This window comes from Rhea americana, unplaced genomic scaffold (genome assembly GCF_003343005.1).
Source record: "Rhea americana isolate MKP2758 unplaced genomic scaffold, rheAme1 scaffold_10, whole genome shotgun sequence".
NCBI classification, from domain to species: domain Eukaryota; kingdom Metazoa; phylum Chordata; class Aves; order Rheiformes; family Rheidae; genus Rhea; species Rhea americana.
In genome coordinates this window covers 591,789-605,622 of record NW_028185039.1, presented here as the reverse complement: position 1 = coordinate 605,622, position 13,834 = coordinate 591,789, and the positions used below count along the sequence as shown (strand labels likewise).

Below are 13,834 nucleotides of genomic sequence, written 5' to 3'. Positions count from 1 at the left end.
ACGTTATACACCAAAGAGAAAGCACTAAACTTTGCATAGTATTTCTACAAGAAAATGTTCTTTATTTAGCTTTTCAGCCAATCACCTACGGATCTTCCTGCCTTCTGACTTCTCATGATTTAAAGTTGGACAGAATGGCTAAGTGTGCAGCAGTCTCACATTTCATTTGGATATTTTTTCTTCTCGTTTCTTTAACAAGGTGATGGGGGTTGCATGAAATTCTACTAAACTTACAAAGCTGAGCTTTTTGCCTAAAGCAGTTGACCATTTTCTGGTTTATACACATTCTCCTTTTAACTCTTTGAAGATTTTGGGGGAGGGAGGTAAGGGAAATTTTCTGCTGAATAATTTCAGGCAAAATAAACAAAAACTATAAAGAAATTCTCCTGACATTGCCTGGGTTAATTAGTCTCATGAAAGGTATTATACTGCCCTCCAAGACATGCCTTAGCTTGTAGGCTTTCATTTTTTACTTTAAAGTTTTACTTAAATTTAATTTAATCTTTTTCCATCCTAGTGTATGGAGAAGTTTCTAAATGATCTTTTCCCCTTGGCTTAACTCGGCACACACTCTCTGTTACTACTTCTTGTTAACTGTTTCATAAATAGGCTAACATGGCTAGTAGGTGGTGGTCGTTGCTTGCTACGTCTCAGGAGTGTTGTCCAGAGAAACAGACTGAACCAAGCAGAGCCGACTTGTGCTTAATTTAGTTCTTTGGTAGCACAATAGAGAAGTGTCTCTTTGTTCTCCGGTCAGACTTACTGCACTAAAATATGATGATGACATGAACATAATGGCACAGTACTATTTTTTTTTTAATTCCAAAGGAAATAACACTTTAACTCTTTGTAATTTTACATAGCATATCATCAGGAGGAGCTTTTGATTATTTCTTTTGTGTAGAAGAACCTTTCCTTTCTTCTGTGATTTTTTGGACCAAATATGCTGACTAGTTATTACTTCTTTTTTGAGAAATCTATCCCTGCTGCAAGGAAAACAATATTCCTTTTTATTTCAGTAAATAATTTTACAGTCTTAAGTATACACATTTCAGGTAATGGGTTTTAACCAAGATGTTATTGATCTAGTGTTGGTATTCAATGATAACTTTTATTTCTTTAGTACTTCTTAATTTTAATATGCTTATGTTTTCTTTGCAAATGGTGCAAAACAATAATAAATATTAATAATACTGTGAATTGTTTATCCCTTCAAGACCTTTGGGTGCATAAGTAATAGGTTTTAAAATCTTTTTTTTAACCCTCAGTCATTTTCCTTATTACAGTCTGTGATTCAGTGAATACAATCTTTAAAGCTGATTTATAATCAAAATCCTACTTGTACATCCTTTAAAATTTTAAGCACATTAACTGTAGTGTGTAATGCATTTTCAAGAAGTGAAGTAGTTACCCACTATGCTTTATTCTTTTGATCACTCTGTAGCGTGTTTAGATAGAGGTACTGTGTATTGAACAGAACAATATGATACTTTAGTAAAAAATACACTTGGTGATTGGGAGCCATAATTCATTACACTTAAATTCTGAAAGATATACAGAGTTAGTGTAATAGATTGGTATGCAGAGCAATCTGCTTATGATAGCTTCAGGCCTCAACACTAAAAGGGGAGAGTGGAAAGAAAAGAAAACCTCTCAAACCTTAATAAAGTTATGACATCATTTTCAAAGCACGGTTTAAATTCCCTCTCTACCTAAATAGAGTTTAACCCTCTATGACTTGCAAATAAATCTCTTATTTTTTCTTTACGTATCTTTCTGATGTGTGTCATTCATCAACATTAGCAAGAACAGTAAATGCATTGATCTACTGCTACACTTGGCAAGTTGAATAACACTTAATTTAAGAAGTTATGATTTATAAAATGAAGTACATGTAATTAACATTAGAACTGTCAAAAGTTAAAACAGTATTAACTTGCTTCTTATTTATAACTCAAAGCAGAATTAAATATCCAGATTAATAAACTGCTCTTTTTTGCCTTCAGATACGTCAAGCTGAATTATGCTTTCAAGAACAGTTATACATTTCCTCCAACTTCTGACAAGAGGAAATTACATGTTTAGTCAGAATTGTTGAAAATAATTCTGTAGTCTCTGTGTGTGTGTATTATCCCTGAGGTGGTGAAAGAATTCCACTTGGCTAGTTCTGAAACGATTTGGTGTAAGAAAGACAGAAAGAAGTGATGATACTAGGGAGAATTAAGGTGGCCAATTTGTGTCAGGTTTTCAGAGAAGATTTCATCTGACCTTTAATTAATGCCTGTTCTTCTGCATGAAAAATACCCAAAGTTGTCTCTCCGTGTTTGCATGCTGCAACGTATTATCCAGTTGTCTACCCAGATTATGCAGGGAGATCCTTACTTCAAGAGCTCTGCAAGGATCACTCTACACTTCTCTAACTGACTTGATCACAAACCAAGTCCCTATTTCAGAGTTTGCTTAGGATGAKGAGGGTATTTCTACCAAGTTCTGTGAATTTTGCCCTGTGCTTTAATTGCATTTACATCCTAATTCAGCATCACCTAAGGATATGAATAATCCCATTTTTGTTCAGTATGGCATACGATTGTCTACTTATGACTCTTGAATTCGGTAGCGCTATTGAGATACTTAGAATTGACTTTGAGGTAGGCCATATCCAATATACAAATCTATTTATATATTTTAAAGGATAAAAAAGGAAATTACAAGTTACACATAAACAAAATAACAATAGCAGTAAGCCGTCAATGTTGTTTTTTAACAAAGGTCTGTGGGTGGATCTTTTTTCCCTTTGTTCCTTCTACCAAGGGATGTGAGTTTGTATCTTTTATGAATATGCATAGTTGCTTTACTATTTAGAAATAATTTTCTCTTTGAAATAATAAATAAATGGCCTTACCTGGCTTTCAGGAGTGCCTTTGCTGCAACGTTGTTTCCTACTGCTGTGCTAGTGTTTCTGCTGTGGTACTTCCAGTGGCTGAAATGCTCATCAACTGTGCAACTTCTGATTGAATTTGTTCTACAAAATGCTTGAAAGAGGCTTGAAAATGCCTCTTCTACCAAGGTGAAATTATGAGAAGCACACTTACATTTCTGTTCTGTTCCATTATATTAAATGTGAGGTTTCATTCTGGCTTCATCCTGGTGTTAATTAGAATATTTAATGGATATATATGGGACCCTACAAAGGTTGGAGATTGTAGATTATGTAGTAGCAACAGTATCTTCCTTTACTGTTAAGATAATGAATAAAAACCTGCAATATTCAGAATTCCCCCCTTCCCCCTCCCCCCCTGCATTGGACTKTCTTTCTCCTAGCGGCTGTCTTTCAAGATTTAAACCCTAACCACTTATTTGCTGTAAGCTTGTAGGAGCTCTGTAAATTCCAAAGGTACTTCAGTTCCACAGATTTTCTTCGGGGGCCATATGAGCTGCAATTTGTATCCTGACAAATGAATCATTCTGTTTTTATCACAGCTTCAACTTGCTCATGAAATCCACGTAAAATGCTTCTAAATATTATGAGTCTTCCTAGATACAGGCCTCAACTTAACCTTTATGCACTGCATTGCTGTTTGACACAGAAACACATTGCTAGGCTGCTTGCTCTAACTGCTGCAAGGAAGAAAAGCCAGTGACTTCTTTAAGATGGTGGTTTTAGAAAAGTGGATATAAAAATGATTGATAGTATTATTTTACAGTATCTTGTATTTAAATTAGGTATTTTTATCCAAATGCTGAAAGAAGACAGTGTTGTTTATCAACTAGCTATTTGGATGCTGAGGTTCAAGGAGGTGCAGCTTAAAATTATCAAGAGATGTTTTAGGGCCTTATTTGACAGTAGAACAGCAGAAGGTGGAGTGTGGCATGTCTGCAGAGCTTGCAAGAGCTTTAAAAAATGCAAAATATCTTTCCAGATAGACTCTCAGCAGAGTTTTGATGCATTGGAACTGTCTCTCCCCATTAACTCACTTAGTTTTACCCTAAATAATAACTGACCTTTTCCAGGGTTGTGTAGTACCTGGAAGAAACCATGGGAGAATTCTGGTCAGAGAAGAATCAGAACAGACAATTCACAAACACAAGCACCAAAGAAAGGAAAGAATGGCAAGAGATTTTTAAAAATGAAGCATGTGTCACTGGTTTCAAGCTTGCTCTTGAACTGTTTTCTTTGTGGTACTACCTTATCACAGCAAACTCTAGAAATGTTAGAATGCCCTGACTCAGCTGGAGTATTGCTACAGACGGTCAGAAAGAAAAAGGAAACGTGAGACAGAGGAATGAACAAACCGGTTAAGGAAACCTTAACTGAAGTTTAAGCTGATACATAAGAAACTGCTTGAGCCTCTGTTAAGATAATATTAGCTTGTTCCTTTCCTTGTCTGGTCTACTAAAGACATAAAATTTAAGGAGAGAAAAAAAAAATTGCATGTGGAAAAATGCTTATCGGGTTTTTAGGGGATATAACCAAGATACTTTTAGGTTGAATTTTGAACAGAATTATGTTATTGATCTCCATCTCTTTTGCTTTCAAAGTCCAGGTCCTGTAAATTTTTTTTTTTGTGCTTCTGTGGCTTTTCACCTTTCGGTTCRGTTTTGAATTTTTCTAGTAAAATGTTGCAAGTCTAGAGAAACCTTGTCTCAAAAGAGAAAAGAAGTCTTCCTGGAGAAATCTAGAGTGATTAAAAGGATGTTAAACAAATGACTCAAGTGTTAGGCAGTGAATCGTGTGATCTCAAAGATTTGGTTATGTGCAAAGATTTTTAGGTGGATGAGGAGGAGTAAGATTGTTTCTTTCTCATCAACAAAAAATTGCTTTAACTTTTTTCTCTTTTCTTGTATTTGCATATTATGCTGAGACATGTCTGTAGTTTCATTCTAATAAGCATTTTGTGGGGAAAAATGGAAGAAGGCAAAAAGATAAAATAGGAAATTTCTATGCCTTAAAGCAAGGTAGAAAGGCTGGAAATAGGGAGACAGGTGTTCCAGCAGCCGTTCGTTCCCTGGTGCCTAGAATCTTAGAATCACATAAGTTGCTAAGGGAATGAATTGTGTTGTTTGGTCTTTTTAAATAATATTGCATACTAGTCAAGATTTAGGAAAAACATTTGATCTGTTTACATCAAGAAATGAGAAACTCGGAGGCAAAATGGAATTTGTGATGTTATTCAGGTAATTCTGAAATAGAGAATTGATGTTTCAATTTTTTTTTTTAAGTGTAATTAATCTACCTAACTATCGATACGAAATGCTCATTCTTGCCACTGGGGACTCCTATTCTACTGAATTGTTAAAAGCTAATCATAACTGCATTAAAGAATACTTTAGTTTTTCTCTTGGGACAACGTGCAAAGAGGTACGTATCTTAAGTTCAATATTTATTCCATCCAAATCAAATAAAGGATTGTCAATTAGCCAGCAGCTAATTACTCAATTATTGTTTGTATTATTTCATTCAAGAGGAAAAAAGGTTACCTGTTGAAATCTTGTCTTCCAGTGACTGTGTATTTAAAAGCAATAAATGTCACTTATCCTAGAAATATATAGGTTTCCTCTCTAAACTTACTTAGGCCTAAAACAATTTAATTCCATCCCCAATTTTTGCATTCAGAGGCTATAGCAGAGGTATTCAAAAAGCAAGTTATTTTTCTTATCTAGAGCAGGACAAAAGTGGGTAATGTGGACTCATTTCCTTGATTTATACTTAGGAAATTGAGGAAGAGCAGGGCTGATTTAAATGAAGTTGCTTCAATATTGCTCCACTATGAAATCAGATATTGTCTTTGAAAATTTAGGAAATCCACTTTAGGGGTATGCTTTATACTTTCATGTGAAAGCTCTGAACTATGGCAGTATTTTTGAAAAATAGCCTGATATTTTAATGAAATATTTACTATGATGCATCAGTCCTTTGAGATCCAGGCTTAGTGTGAGGTAATAAAATGCAGTTTTAATTTAACTGATTTATTCAGTGACTTACGTCATACTTAAAACCAAGATAACCTGAATCTCAAATACCCAGTATTTTGGGTAGAATAACCTTCTTGCAAATCCATACAGTTAAAGTAACTTAGTGCTCTAATATATAATTCACATTGTTGACAGCTTATGAGTAGACAATATACTATCTTTCACAGCATTTTAGAAGGTTTAAATTCAAAAGAAGATGGATTCAAATATTTCTTAGTTCAATCTGACTTCCTGGTATGTGCCCCAAGATTCACTAGGTAATTTTTCCAAATTCTTATGCCATATAAACTACTGAAGTGGATTTTCACAAGAGAATACATGGGACTGGTACATGCACGCATACATGGCAGGAATTAAGATGAAAAGTTCCTTTTAGAAAAGGAAAAGAGAAGAAGCTTATCACATATCCCAGTCAGAAATAAGAAGAAAATGGTCCCGATTCCCCGGAAGGTTGCAGTTACGAGCTCTCAATCAGTGCAGAGCAGCTCTTGCTCAATAGTATGTGCTCTGAAGCATCAGCCTGTGAATGTCGCAGCTGAATTTTAATCTGTTTTTGATGGGATTCTGCTCCCCATAGTTATACTTACATTATATACTTTCTTTGGATCACTGAAAATACTCTTCCTACCTTGAGTTTGGGTTTCCTGATTCYAGTTTCCTTTTTAATTTAACTGTAATTTTGTATTATACATTCAATCCTCAAGACAGTCTGTTAAAATACTRTTTTTGTAGCAATTATCATTAGCCTACATGAAGATGGCTCACATCCCTTTTCCTGGCAAACAATGAGTGCAAAAGCAGTTCTGTGTTGTTGCTCTTCTCATGGACTTGTCATTCAGCCTCAATAAGTAATTTAAATAGTCTCATTTTTCCTGGAAAATACCTCATAGATACTGTGTTCTTTCCTTTTATGTGCTAGCTGATTATAAATTTAGACACACATATCAAAGTTTGGTGTGCGTTATAGTTTTGCTTCCAGCTGGTAAACTGAAATCAATATGGGTGTGTTTTTTTAATAAACCAGTTGTATTTTTGTTTGGGTTTATTGAAAATTATATCCCAGTCAGAAGTTTATTTTCTTTTTCTTTTCTGTTGAGGAAACTGAGGGATGGAAAGACAGGTAGTCAAATGATATTTTATTAGTGATGGAGAGGTATTTGCTCGAGCTTGCTGATTTATGAACAGGTTAATCTACTTCTAATATTCCTTATTGGCCCTCCTGAGAGTGTACTGAAGTAGCGATGCATAACAAAGACAAATGTGGGAGTGTCTCCRTCTGGTCGTGGTACTCAACGTGTTGTTCTTCCTCTTCATGTCCTCAGGATCCTAGATGTTGACCTTCTCAAGATGTGAACACCTGATTTTAGCTCCAGATGTTAGGTAGTCAGCATTTCTGGAAAAAAAAGGTGAGACTTTAATAGGGTCGTTGCAGTGTTTTTCACTGTTGAAGGTAGTGTGGTACTTCTCTGGAGACTGGTAACTTCCCTTCTCCCTTTTCTCGGTAGAATACAGAGAATACATATGTTTGTAAGGGGTAGGAGTGTTTTTTTTTTGGTAATAGCGCCCTTTAGGAACTGACTTTGGCTTAGGAGTTTACAAATGTAAGTTCATAGAGGGCTAAGAATCTTTAGGCAAAATTAGTTAATATGTTTAGTGGTGAATGTGTTTGAGATCCCTGTGATCGTACTCTCCCTAGTTTCTGAGGCCATGTTTTTTCATGCTATCCTTATGAGATTAAATTCCCTTGGTTAACCACTGAATAGCCACTCTGAATGTTTTTTAGTTCCCATTCCAGACAGTCAGACCACCTCCTCTTACAGCTTATATTTACAAATTTATACCTGAACATGATTTTCAGGGAGAATAAAGTATGGGAAAGCTCTCTGCTTTTCTCTGATGCACCTGTTTGCTGGGGCTGGGGAGAAGCTCAAAGAAGATAAGTTGCATACAGCATCATTTTAATGTAAAAATGTCAGTATCAATCCAAGGAAAAGTGTATGTACAATGCTGAATTAGGTCCTGAAACTATATTTTGAGATAAAATCCATTTAAACTTTGCATGTACCTAGGACAGAAAACAGACAGGCTACCCCAGCAATATAATCTAAGTCTTGTAGTTCAGTGCTGTACAAAAGCAAGGCAGAAAGGTTATGGAGCAAGTATCCAGCCATGAGACATGATTATTCAGTAATTTTTAAGATAATTTTGGTATATTCTCGCCTGTATTTTCTTAAGATTTCCATAGAAACAAATCTATACCATCCTTTTCGGGATACTAGTCAGACGTTAGAGACTTTGGCACGCAGACTTGATGAAAATTTGCAGAAGCTGTATGTTCCAGCAGATAGACGCTTTATCCTGTCACTCCTCCTTGCATCTCAGACAAAATTTACTTTTTTTTGTTGTTGTTGTTGTTTTTTTTAACAGCCTAGCTGAAGAGGCAGAGTGTTCAGAAGAAAGCAATGGTGCATAGCATTAAGGCTTGTTTTTTCTGTAGGCAAAGAATTCTTTTAACTAAATCTTTCAGGACTAGTATTTTATTACTCCTGTTTGTAGGACTGGAATAGGCTTTTTCTTGGCTTTTTCCCTCCATCCTTCAAGAATGTAAAAACTGAGAGATATTCTCAGGGTTTCTAAAGCCTTGATTGTCTCTAAGGGTGGCCTTAGGCCTTAGCCTCAGGTGAGAAATTCCTGTATTTAACTAGTAAGTATCTCATGTGTGTTGGATGAGCCACTTGTATCTAACCCTTTCTCTGTCCCCTTAGCCAGTTCCTCCTTTCCTACAGGTTTCTTCCTGACATAACTTTTCTTTTCCTGCCCTTCTCAGTTCCCCTGAAGGGCTCTAAAACAACCAAACGGGTCCCTGTTGATCCAATTTAAAATTCTGCCTTCCGTTACATTTAATCACGTCTTTAATCACGTGTCTAAGGTGTGAGCAGTACGGTAGTGTAAAAATGCCAAAGCCATCAAAGCTTTTCTGCTACCTTTTTTATGGGGCCTTTGCTCAGTATTGTATTTTCATTTTTTGCTTTCAGTGAATTTTTAGTGAGCTCTGATTACGTAATTGAATTCARTAAACGGATATATGAGCTGGTTGAGAAAAGAATAAAAGATGAAAAGATAAAATTACTTCAAGAGTTTGAGTAAATCTTATAGAGAAGCAGGTTAGTTTATAAAGAATGCTATATTCTTTTAAAAAATATTCTAGTAGGTCTATTAAACTTTAGCTTCTAACAGAATTGCATTGAATTTTGAGCCCCGTTTCCGTACAATACCAGCTTGATTGTGGCGCTGGAAGGGGAGAGAGCGCTGAGGGGGTGGCAGCGTCCATGGGCCCAGGCCCCTTTGAGGGGGGCAGCAGCCACCTTCTCTTCCAAATCATCTGTTCTTGTAAAAAGATGAGTTACAAGGGGCAAATGGGTAATTGTGAGTGAAATAATGAAGGTTGTTACCGTCTGAGCTCTGAAATCACTGAAAAAGAGGATCAACAAATTGCTTGGGTACTGATTTATAATGCAGATAGCCGTTTCCTCCTAGAGTAATCTCACTGGATGGCTCACAGATTTCTTCAGAAAAGAGCAGTTTAATGAGCTCATTTCATGAAGCCTCTTTATACTAGCAGGTAAATGTCAGTGTTTTCTGGAAACTCGATGCTGATCGTTTCACCTTACTGGCCGGACTGTAGGACTCGTACAGACTCCTCTTAGGACCCGGTCTCCTGAAGGGTAGCACAGCTCTCTGTCACCTGGCTGCTCATGTCCACAGGGAAGTTTGACCCTTCTAAGTAATCTTGCCAGTGTATGAGTATTAAGTATAATGTCTCTCTCCTAACTCATTTAGGAGACTCCCAAAAATACACATGAAGCCTATGAAAGGATTTAGCATTTGCTTACTTCATTAGAAATCTCTATGTAAAAAATTATATTTGGAAATTAAAACATGCCTCGAAATGTTCCAGTAATGATTATATTATGTATAGTAGTTTGAGAACATCTGTTTTTTAAAAAACAAGCCTGTATATCATACTGTCTGATTCTTACTTAAATGTTTGGCTTATAAAGTTTTAAAATGTTGGTTGATTTCATAAGTTAAGAGAATGTGGGAACTGACATAAGGCTTCTTCAGAATATTCAGTTATGAAAAAAAGAAAAACTTTGTAGAATATCAACCAGTTTTATCCACAACTGAAGTTAAATCTCAAAGCRAGAAACAGAAATTTGTAATTCTCTCAGATACCGGAGATGTAGCAAATGTAGCCACCCTGCGAGTTCTTGACCGTGTTCAGCTGAAGGGCAGCTGCTACCCAGAGTCTGTAACATCATGTTCATGATGAGTCAGTGCTGCCATGTGGTCTCCTAAATAATGACAAGTCCCTGGTCAGAGGTGAAGTGAAAGAAGAGAGACTGGCGAGGTTGGCATCTCCGTCCCCTCCTCAGTCCCAGGCCTCAGAGGAACAGTGGGACACCTTGCAAACCACAATCTCCGCTCTCCTTGAGCTCCTCCTTCCCTAATGTTGCAGGCTTTTGACTATCAACTATTTAAAGCTTATGGTATATGAGTTGTGGATTCAGAAAGTTCAGACAATCTTAAATGGTGAATGAGGTCATTTCCTCATAAAATGTAAAAGATAGCTTAAACTCTTTCAATAGCAGGTATAAAAATACCTGAGCTTAATCTAAGTTTTGAAAGGAAGATTAGCAATTTAACGGAAAGGTTAGTTGCCCTGGGAAATTCAGCTGTCTGAAAAGCAGAGTGCAGTAATAAAATATCCCACTCGGTTGATTGCTGCATTCACACCGAGAGTTCAAATCTGTGCTTGCCTGGACTCTAATCTGATTGATGATGCTGATTATGATGGCTTAATAAATGCCGTTGGTACTTTACCCAGGATGTTTTGAATGATTTGTAAGTTATTGGCATGCCTTGTTTTGTTTTGTTTTCTTTGTTTTTAATTATTGTTAGAGGTCATGAAATAGATTACTGACATCAAATGCCTCTGTGTAGAGAGTATGTATAACTTTATTTGCAACCATATGTGATAACAGGTTGTCGTTTTGACAAGGTAAAAATACCATTTTAATACAGGAAAATGACGACTCTACAAACAATAGCTTTGTGTAGATTATATATGGTACATATACTTCAGTCAAGCTATCGTATTAATATTCATTACACTATTATTTTTATGTGTATGGTCATTTCAGAAAATGAAATCTTCTTACTCCTTGAATAAATATTATTTCCTTAGCAAATTTCAATGGGAAGGAGGACAAAGGTGTAAAATGTAGAAATCTTAAGTGAAAATTAGATCTCCTTGGTATTACTGAATAATCTTAATCAGATCTAGAAAGATTATTTTTTTGTCCTTCTTACCCTTGGGATACCATTTAATTCATACACTTTAGATATTACTCTTTTTTGCACAGTAAGAGGATTAAAATAAGCGAAAGTTACTTTCTCTACAAATATAAGAATTAGGTATGATGAAGGGAACCATGTTTATTTTAAATAGGTTTTTGCAGGTATTAAAAACTGAGAAAACTTACTCTGTGCATCTTTGTGCAGCAGTCCTAATGTACGAATGTTAACTGCTATACCTTTGCTTTTCAGTAGTTGATCTTTACGACGCAGGGAACAGTTACAGTCAATGGTTATATTCAAGGTTGTGTTTTTAAGTCATGATTATAATTGAAGTGTTTCAATACTGTTTTGCTTCAACATTTTATTTTCTAGGTTTTAAATAATGGATATCGCTAAATCTAACATCTATGGGTTAAAACAGAAGTTGTCAGGTAAAAAAAAAAAAAAAAAAAAAACATTGCTTCTACGTCTTCTGGTTTATGTATAATTTTCACGACTCATTTAAGCAACAAAGTAAACGTATTCAGGAAACAAATATTCAAAAAAGCCCTCTGCTGTTATTTTCTAGCTGAGGAAGAGGAATTTTCAGTACGTTCATCCCCATTGATAGCAACGGCAGCAATCGCTTGGTATTTGTTGTCTGTGCGTTTGATCATTAATACGTGCATTTGTCACAGGCACAGCGGAGCTTTCACTTCTGGATACTCACGGTGCTCTTCTGCGGGCAGCCTGGCAAACCCATCCTGCACGTTTCAGTCCAGCCCTTGGGGGCTGAATCCCAGTCTTACCTCTTGTTTTCAGTTTCTGAGCGTGCTCTGGGGTTGCAGAAATGTCACGAACCTTCTTACGTATACAGATCACCACAAAACAACACTTTCCCAGAAACTTGGGTTCCCAAGCTGTGGGAAAGTCCAGTGTTATGCAAGATACTTCAAGATATTAAATAGTGAATAAATGTCTGAATCACCAAATGTTTCCTGCTGTGCATATGTGTTTCTTGGCAAACAGCTGGGAGCTACTTATGTTGGCTATTGCCAGTAATGGTACCAAGCACAGTAGATACTGTAATCTCTGCTTTGGTTAATTCCCCACAGTATCCTCATAATTGTGGAGTATTTATTTCCTTTTAGTGTCCCTGCTCTCATCTTTCATGTGTTTTTTGTTCATGTCTTCCCTTCTGTGTCCTTGAGTTCAGTCCATCTTCTAGCTTTCCTTGTCTTTGGCTGGTCTTCTGGTCAAATCAGTCCTTTCTGCTTACCAATGAGGTTACTTGTTTATTATAGCCCAAACTTTCTGTGCCTTTTAAGCTGTTTTATGGCATCTCTATTCAAGTGCTCTTACTTGGTTTCTGTATCAGATGTAGCAAAAGTGTTTTGCAACTGGAGCAATCTTTATTTTGAGAATAAAGATCTGATAAAGTTTCTGTAATAGACCTCAACCTGTCTGCTTGCAGCTTGTTCCAATAAGCTTTGGGCATTCAAATGATTGAGCAAATTCATCAAACTGTATAAAAATAACTAGTCTGTAAGATTGAGTCAACCTATTAAATTCCATGTTTTTGTATTAAAACGCTCATCTTGAATGTAATGCCTATTATATATGTGCATAAACATATTGTTATTGATAATACATAGTGCTTGTAAACTCTTCAGATGGACAGTCTATAGTTCCTACACAATAACAACTAGAAATTTGATATGTAAAACATGAAAACCTTAATTTTCTAGTGTTGACTGAGAGGTGGGACTCCAGCAGATGCAGAGTGGTAGTAGATCTGGATTTAAGTGGAGCTATGGGAATTTACCAGCTGTGAATCTGTCTGTTCATGCCCTGCCCAATATCACAAAGGGTCGAGGTGGAATGGAAAACAGATTCTGCGCAAGACTGGGTGCCAGCTGCAGGACCTGTTCTGTAGTATCAGGGGGTTGTGTGTGTGTGTGTGTCAAAAACGTATTTATTTCCAAACAGGAGCTCATGTAGAATTTAAGAAAATCTGACCTTTCCCCCCACCCCGCCCTTCTCCTTTTGACCTCTTATTTCAAATGAGAGATTCTTTCTTGWTTATAGAATTTTGGTGGCTGGATTATAAGTAATTTGAGTGGGCTGCTTGTTTGCTACTGGCCACATCCTGTTTCTGTTGATGACAGAGAAGGTATGACTGCGCATGGAATGATTCATAATTCTGTTAGGAGAGTTTTTTCTTGATGAAAAAGGCACATCCTTTATGATTGTATTCACAGCCTTTGCTTGCAATTTTGCTGCTTGGAGTGTTCTAAGCATTTATGGTCCACAGGAGGAGAAGAGTTTGAAACTGTAGTGACCCTTGAACATTATTAAAATACCGTAATTCAAAATCTGTAATTGGTTTCAGGTAATATAATTTAACACATTTTGGTTTGCAATAATATTGAAAAACATATCAATCTTGTGATTTTGTAAGGTGGTTTGTTCTAAAATATTTTTTCTATCAACATTTTTCATTTACCCTGAGACTTTTCCT

The 13,834-nt window shown here is 36.2% G+C and overlaps 1 protein-coding gene across 1 annotated transcript in view; it reads left to right on the top strand.

Moving 5' to 3' along the window:
* Window positions 1–13,834, top strand: part of SDK1 (sidekick cell adhesion molecule 1) — a 407,922-nt gene that overhangs the window by 103,237 nt on the left and 290,851 nt on the right. The window lies entirely within an intron of this gene.